An 8,285-nucleotide genomic window follows, 5' to 3' on the forward strand; every position below is an offset into this window, starting at 1 on the left:
CTAAAAAACTACTCCTAGGAGTCAAATAACAGCCATGTGGAAAAACTAGGCCCCAAATAAAGATTTATCACCCTTAGTAAAAAACGTTCCTTATAATACATGTAAACGTTTCACATACTAAGTTATTAGAGCAATTAACATGAAAATTACCCTTTACTGTAAGCATGATGCCAGTCATTATTAAATCACTGCAATAAGGCTTACCTCCAATATATCAGGCACTGTCAGCATTTTCTAGACTTATTATCTCTCTAGAAAAAAATATACTGAACATACCTCAAGGCAGTTGAATCTGCAGGCCGTTCTCCCAGCTGAAGTTTTTCCCATACTCTTTAGTTATGTGTGAGAACAGCAGTGGATCATTGTTACAACCTGCTAAGATCATCAAAAACCTCAGGCAAAACACTTCTTCTAATTTCTGCCTGAGGTAAAAAACAGTACAAATCCGGTACCATTTAAAAATAACAAACTTTTGATTGAAGATAAACTACACTAAGTCACCACATCTCTCTATGCGACTTCCCTTGTCGAGAGCTGCAAGAGAATGACTGGAGGTGGCAGTTAGGGGAGGAGCTATATAGACAGCTCTGCTGTGGGTGATCCTCTTGCAGCTTCCTGTTGGGAAGGAGAATATCCCACAAGTAATGGATGATCCGTGGACTGGATACACCTTACAAGAGAAAAGGGATCAGAGCGGAGAGTTAAACCATTAGTAGAAGGCACTTGTATAGTCTATTTCAGAAGTCCCTGAGATGTCCAGGAATCCAGTACTTCAGACCGTGTAGTCGTCATGGTAAGGTCCAGCAATGTGTGGAGTTGATAGGAACTCTAAATGAGGAACTATTTGTGCAAACTTGCAAGATCTCTCCTGTGTGAAACAAATAAACCTACCCCACACCGGTTGGTCTTATGAGTACAATAACACCCCAGCTATCTCTGTGCAGACCGCTGGCATAATTTTGGGATTGGAATAGATCCGTCTTTACAGAATCAGTAAACATTGCAATAGCCATTATAGGATCGATCCACTGTGCAGGCAAAAAACATATGTCCGATTCCTGAAGATCTGTTGCATCTCTACCAGTGCTGGTAATATTCAAAAGAGGAAGCTCCTCCAGAGTGCAGCAGTTGTATGTGCCTGCAGCAACGGATGTGGCCAAACGCAGGTCCGACAGAGAGCCGCGGATCCCCAAGGGGTTTGACAATTCAGTAAGCAACCACACAGGGAAATCCTCATCTAGGTTATTCTGTCTTTACTTATCTGATTCCAGACATCGTAGCGTGGCTTCTCTGTATAGTTGGAGGCTGAAACGTCAGCTTGCTGAACACCTCCGATGCGGCTGCCCATAGACTGGTTAGCGGGTATATCAGTAGGGCTGTCCAGGTATTCGCTGAAATGAATGCTTTCAAGGCTAGGCTCTGGAAGCCAGTCCACTACTTGCATATGAGCTTCATTGCCTATTATTGTAGCCGCACATAGCTTACGCACTGCCAGCGTTAAGTTGGAAAAATGTTCACTGAGAAGCTGCGTCATAGTTGATCCCCATTCATCTAAGGCCTCCAGCATTGTAATAATCCCTTTAAAATCAACAATCCGAGAATAGCACTACGAATCTCAGAGGTCTCTAATATGTCTAGGTGCTATAGGGTTCCCCTTATACTGTGTATGGGGTTTTTGAAGGCACCAAACTTTCTTTTTAGCAGACAAGAGCCAGGCGCTCTTTACATACACGTCTTGTTTCTTTGGTAGTTGGCTCCGCCCCGCCCCCCCCAATTTACTTGATTTTTTTTAGAGTTGCCATCGACAGGCGGGTCGGAGTCGTTCAAAGTAGCTAAAACCTCCTTTAACAATACACGAAGGTGTTCAACCTTAAATGGACATAATACTCATATGCTAAATCACTTGAAACTGATGCAGTATAACCGTAAAAAGCTGACAGGAAAATATCACCTGAGCATCTCTATGTAAAAAAAAAGGAAATTTAGGCTTACCTGATAAATGTATTTATTTTACGATATGACCACGGATTTCATCCTTACTTATGGGATATCGCCTCCTGGTCAGCAGGAGGAGGCAAAGAGCTGCATAAATAGCTCTCAAGTCCAACCCAGTCATTCGACCGAAGTTAGGAAGAGAAAGGAAAAGCCAAGGAGCAGAGGTGACTGAAGTTTAACAAAAATAAAAACCTGTCTTTAGAAAACGACAGGGTGGGCCGTGGACTCGTCATATCGTAAAAGAAATAAATTTATCAGGTAAGCATACATTTCCTTTTCTTTTACAAGATATGACGAGTCCACGGATTTCATCCTTACTTATGGGATACAATAAGAAAGCTATAGGACACGGATGAAAGGGAGGGACAAGACAGGAACCTAAACAGAAGGCACCATTGCTTGAAGAACCTTTCTCCCAAAAACAGCCTCTGACGAGGCAAAGGTATCAAATTTGTAAAATATGGAAAAAGTGTGAAGAGACGACCAAGTTGCAGCCTTGCAAATCTGTTCAACAGAAGCATCAGTTTTTAAATGCCCATGAGAAAGCCACAGCTCTAGCGGAATGAGCCGTAATTCGTTCAGGAGGCTGCTGTCCAGCAGTCTCATATGCAAAACGGATGATACTCTTCAGCCAAAAAGAAAGAGAGGCAGTCGTAGCTTTCTGACCCCTGCGTTTCCCAGAAAACACAACAAATAATGAAGATGATTGATGGAATTCCTTAGTCGCCTGCAAGTAAAACTTCAGGGCACGGACTACGTTCAAATTATGTAACAGACGCTCCTTCTCAGAAAAAGGATTAGGACACAACGAAGGAACAACAATTTCCTGATTAATATTTTTGTTGGAAACAACCTTAGAAAGAAAACCAGGTTTAGTACGCAACACTACCTTATCGGAATGAAAAATAAGATAAGGAGAATTACATTAGAATGCGGAGAGCTCAGAAACTCTGCGAGCAGAAGAAATAGCAACCAAAAATAAAACTTTCCAAGATAATAACTTAATATCTATAGAATACATAGGTTCAAACGGAACCCCTCAAAGAGCATTCATTCAAACTCCAAGGAGGAGCAAGTGGTCTAAACACAGGCCTGAATCTAGTCAGATCCTGACAAAAGGATTGAACATTCGGAACAACTGCCAGACGTTTGTGTAGCAAAATCGATAGAGCAGAAATCTTTCCCTTTAAGGAACTTGCTGACAATTCTTTCTCCAATCCTTCTTGGAGAAAAAATAAAATCCTAGGAATCCTAACCCTACTCCATGAGTATTGGATTCGCACCAATAAAGATATTTACGCCATATCTTATGGCAAATCTTTCTAGTAACAGGCTTGCGTGCCTGAATCAAGGTATCAATGACCGAATCAGAGAACCCTCGCTTAGATAAAATCAAGCGTTCAATCTCCAAGCAGTCAGCTGCAGAGAAATTATATTCGGACAATGGAAGGGTCCCTGAAAGAGAAGGTCTTGCCTCAATGGAAGCTTCCATGGCGGCAGAGATGACATGTCCACCAGATCGGCATACCAAGGCCTGCGAGGCCACGCAGGAGCGAGAAAATCACTGAAGCCCTCTCCTGTTTGACTCGAGCAATCACCCGGGGAAGAAGAGCAAACGGAGGGAACATATAAGCTAGATTGAACGACCAAGGCACTGCCAAGGCATCTATCAGTTCGGCCCGAGGATCCCTGGACCTGGATCCGTACCTTGGGAGATGGCATTCTGCCGAGACGCCCTAAAATCCAGCTCCAGCCTGTCCCATCTGAGAATCAGGTTGGCAAAGACCTCCGGATGGAGTTCCCATTCCCCCGGATGAAACGTCTGTCCGCCTCCCAGTTGTCCACTCCTGGGATGAAGATTGCTGACAGATAAAAAGAGTGAGCTTCCGCCCACTGAATTATCTTGGATACTTCTGTCATCGCTAAGGAACTCCTTGTTCCTCCCTGATGAATGATGTAAGCCACAGTCGTGAAGTTGTCCGACTGGAATCTGATGAATTTGGCTGAAACCAACTGAGGCCAAGCCTGAAGCGCATTGAATATTGCTCTCAACTCCAGAATATTGATGGCAAGTAGAGACTCCGACCGAGTACACACCCTGAGCCTTCAGGGAGTTCCAGACTGCACCCCATCCTATCAGGCTGGCGTCCGTTGTCACTATCACCCATGTGGGTCTGTGGAAGCACGTCCCTTGGGACAGATGATCTGGCGACAACCACCAAGGAAGAGAATCCCTCGTCTCCTGTCCAGATCTATTTGAGGAGACAAATTTGCATAATCTCCATTCCATTGTCTGAACATGCTCAGCTGCAGAGGTCTGAGATGAAACTGAGCAAACGGAATGATGTCCATTGCCGCCACCATCAATCCAATTGTCTCCATGTACTGAGCCAGTGACGGCCGAGGATTGGACTGAAGGGATCGGCATGTATTCAGAATCTTTAACTTTCTGACTTCCGCCAAAAAGATTTTCATGGATAGAAAGTCGATTAGAGTTCCCAGGAAAGGAACCCTTGTCTGTGGAATCAGTGAACTCTTTTCGAGATTCACCTTCCACCCGTGATTCCTTAGAAAGGACAGCACAATGTCGGTATGAGACTTTGTCAGCTGATAAGACGACGCCTGGAGCAGAATATTATCCAGATAAGGTGCCACTGCAATGCCCCGCGGCCTGAGGACCGCTGGCAGAGACCCCAGAATCTTTGTGAAAATTCTGGGTGCCGTGGCCAGACCGAAAAGAAGAGCCACGGTCTAAAAAGGTTTGTCCAGAAAGGCAAAACGGAGGAACTTGAGAGGATCATTGTGGATAGGAACATGAAGATATGCATCCTTTAGATCCACGGTAGTCATAAATTGACCCTCCTGATCAATGAAAGAACGGAACGAATAGTTTCCATCTGGAAAGATGGAACCCTGAGAAACTTGTTTAGACTCTTGAGGTCTAAAACGGGTCGTAACGTTCCCTCCTGTTTGGAAACTACAACTGATTTGAATAAACCCCTGTCCCTGTATTGGAGCGGGACATATTACTGGAAAAGAGGCCTCCTACACAACGTAAGAAACGCCTCTCTCTATATCTGGTCAACAGATACTCGAGAAGAAGGAACTGATACCCCTGAGACACCATGTCTAGTGTCCAGGATCCTGACATCTCTTATCCAAGCCTGGACAAAGTGAGAAGTCCGCCCCCTACTAGATCCGGTCCCGGATCGGGGGGCCGCCCTTCATGCTGACTTGTTAGCAGCAGCTGGCTACTTGGATAGTTTACCTTTGTTCCAAGACTGGTTAGGTTCCCAAGTGGACTTGGTTTGTGAATAATTCTCTTCCTGTTTCGCGGAAGAGAAAGATGGAACCCCCTTGAAATTTTGAAAGAAACGAAAATTACTTTGTCGCCCTCTCTGATTGGGCTTCATATCCTGAGGGAGGAGGAGACCCTTGCCTCCCGTGATATCTGAAATAAAATCCTTCAAGTAAGACACGAACAGGGTCTTCCCCTCGCAAAGAATAGCCAAAAGCTTAGAATTAGCTGGCGCATCCGCAGATCAAGAATTCAACCGTAAGTGCAAGGAAAATTTAAAACAGCTTGCTAGCACACATACAAAGTGCAAATAGCTACAGATGGTTTCAAACTGCAAACCTCACGCCTGCTAGACAGCTAAGCTAACCATCAGGCTACTATAGCTAGCTGTTGACTTGGTAATCTGGGAGGAAATATCAGATATTATAACTGAAATAGCTAAGTTAAGAGGTTTAAGTCCTTGTACATCTTAAAGGAAAACCTATTGTTGTGTGCTACTTTTCCATCCTAAGTCACAAAGGATGAATGCACCCAAAGAACAGCAGTAAGTCCTAATTAAAATGACCCTTACTGTCCCCTGAACTGTAAGAACAGATATTATTTACTTTATTGTACAAAAGCAAATGAAAGTCGGGTGCAATATTGCATCGCATAGCGTCAGAAAGTTACATGTAAAGTTGGGTCAAATGTAATCTCCCTGTAAAAGAGTATTGTCAAAGTGATAAGTTGTTGCTCTAACCATTATACTACTGCAGAGCACTCACTGAGTAGAACAAAACTTAACACAAGTTTATTTCAATAAGGGAGGAATCAACAAATAAACAGTACTGTCGCTTTAAATCTGAAAGTGACTTATCTTTGTGTCCAATTTATAAAGGATGAGAAGGACAAATAAGCCCCTGCAAGTCATGCAAAACAATTTACAGAGAAAAAATGTTACTGTCTCTTTAAATTTAAAAGAATGTCTTATCTCTGTTGTTTCAGAGACTAGCATACAAATGTTGTAGGATTTTAACTAATGACAATATGAACATTGTTATAACTAAATATAGCAATGAAAACCTTGCAGGGAGCCGCAGAGCACTGCCCGTGGGTCATCAATAAAATTTGGACACTATATACGTGCTGAGAGTCAAAGATAGCTCAGACTATTAACAGTTGTTGCTTCAGAGAAAGGATTTATGACAAACATCAATCCATAAAAACACAACACTGTCTCTTTAAACCTAAAGCGATGGATAGTGTGTACTGTCATCCTATGTCAACGGATGAACTGACACTTACAGGCAGGAATCCTATATAACACTTTGTTCCCTGCAAGACTGGCTCTACCAGAATACACTGCTCAAGAGCTACGGACAATAGTGCTGTAACTTCCGAAAACCGGAAGTAAGCGCATCTAATTAGATTCCTCCATTGCTTGTTAACGTATAACAGAGAAGGAAAAAAACATGTCCAGCAATTAAAGTCCTCCACTCCGTGAGAAGTAAGGAAGAAGAAGCGGTCTTAGCGCCCTTTCTTTGGCGCTCTATGTGAACTCCGCCATTCGTGGGCGTACCGCCCACTATCTCCCGGTCGCCATACACAAATACATATGGCAATGTTGCGTCTGCATATAACCCTCATTCTCTGAATTGTTATAAAGACACATCTGCCTTGGGGACCATGAGAGACAAAAAAATAGGCAAATAAACAGATAGGCTACTGATTTTCAAACAGCCCATACCGGATTAAAAACCCCTTGTGGGTTAAATTAGCTCCCGGTCACCATTAAACATCGTAAGAAAAACTCTGGTGTTTGACACAGTCGCTAGGTCTCCACATTCCACTACATGCAGTGGGGTAGTGTATAACAACACAACTGCCTTGCTAGATATGGCCATAATTCTCCGGGAGGGACAACAAAACCTGTCCTATTAAAACAGAAATAACATAATTTATGTAAGAACTTACCTGATAAATTCATTTCTTTCATATTAGCAAGAGTCCATGAGCTAGTGACGTATGGGATATACATTCCTACCAGGAGGGGCAAAGTCTCCCAAACCTCAAAATGCCTATAAATACACCCCTCACCACACCCACAAATCAGTTTAACGCATAGCCAAGAAGTGGGGTGATAAGAAAAAAGTGCGAAAGCATAAAAAATAAGGAATTGGAATAATTGTGCTTTATACAAAAAAATCATAACCACCACAAAAAAGGGTGGGCCTCATGGACTCTTGCTAATATGAAAGAAATGAATTTATCAGGTAAGTTCTTACATAAATTATGTTTTCTTTCATGTAATTAGCAAGAGTCCATGAGCTAGTGACGTATGGGATAATGACTACCCAAGATGTGGATCTTCCACGCAAGAGTCACTAGAGAGGGAGGGATAAAATAAAGACAGCCAATTCCGCTGAAAATAATCCACACCCAAATAAAGTTTAAATCTTATAATGAAAAAAACTGAAATTATAAGCAGAAGAATCAAACTGAAACAGCTGCCTGAAGTACTTTTCTACCAAAAACTGCTTCAGAAGAAGAAAACACATCAAAATGGTAGAATTTAGTAAAAGTATGCAAAGAAGACCAAGTTGCTGCTTTGCAAATCTGATCAACCGAAGCTTCATTCCTAAACGCCCAGGAAGTAGAAACTGACCTAGTAGAATGAGCTGTAATCCTTTGAGGCGGAGTTTTACCCGACTCGACATAAGCATAATGAATTAAAGATTTCAACCAAGATGCCAAAGAAATGGCAGAGGCCTTCTGACCTTTCCTAGAACCGGAAAAGATAACAAATAGACTAGAAGTCTTTCGGAAAGTCTTAGTAGCTTCAACATAATATTTCAAAGCTCTAACTACATCCAAAGAATGCAATGATCTCTCCTTAGAATTCTTAGGATTAGGAAATAATGAAGGAACCACAATTTCTCTACTAATGTTGTTAGAATTCACAACCTTAGGTAAAAATTTAAAAGAAGTTCGCAACACTGCCTTATCCTGATGA

The sequence above is a fragment of the Bombina bombina genome, chromosome 9 (assembly GCF_027579735.1).
Source record: "Bombina bombina isolate aBomBom1 chromosome 9, aBomBom1.pri, whole genome shotgun sequence".
NCBI classification, from domain to species: Eukaryota; Metazoa; Chordata; class Amphibia; order Anura; family Bombinatoridae; genus Bombina; species Bombina bombina.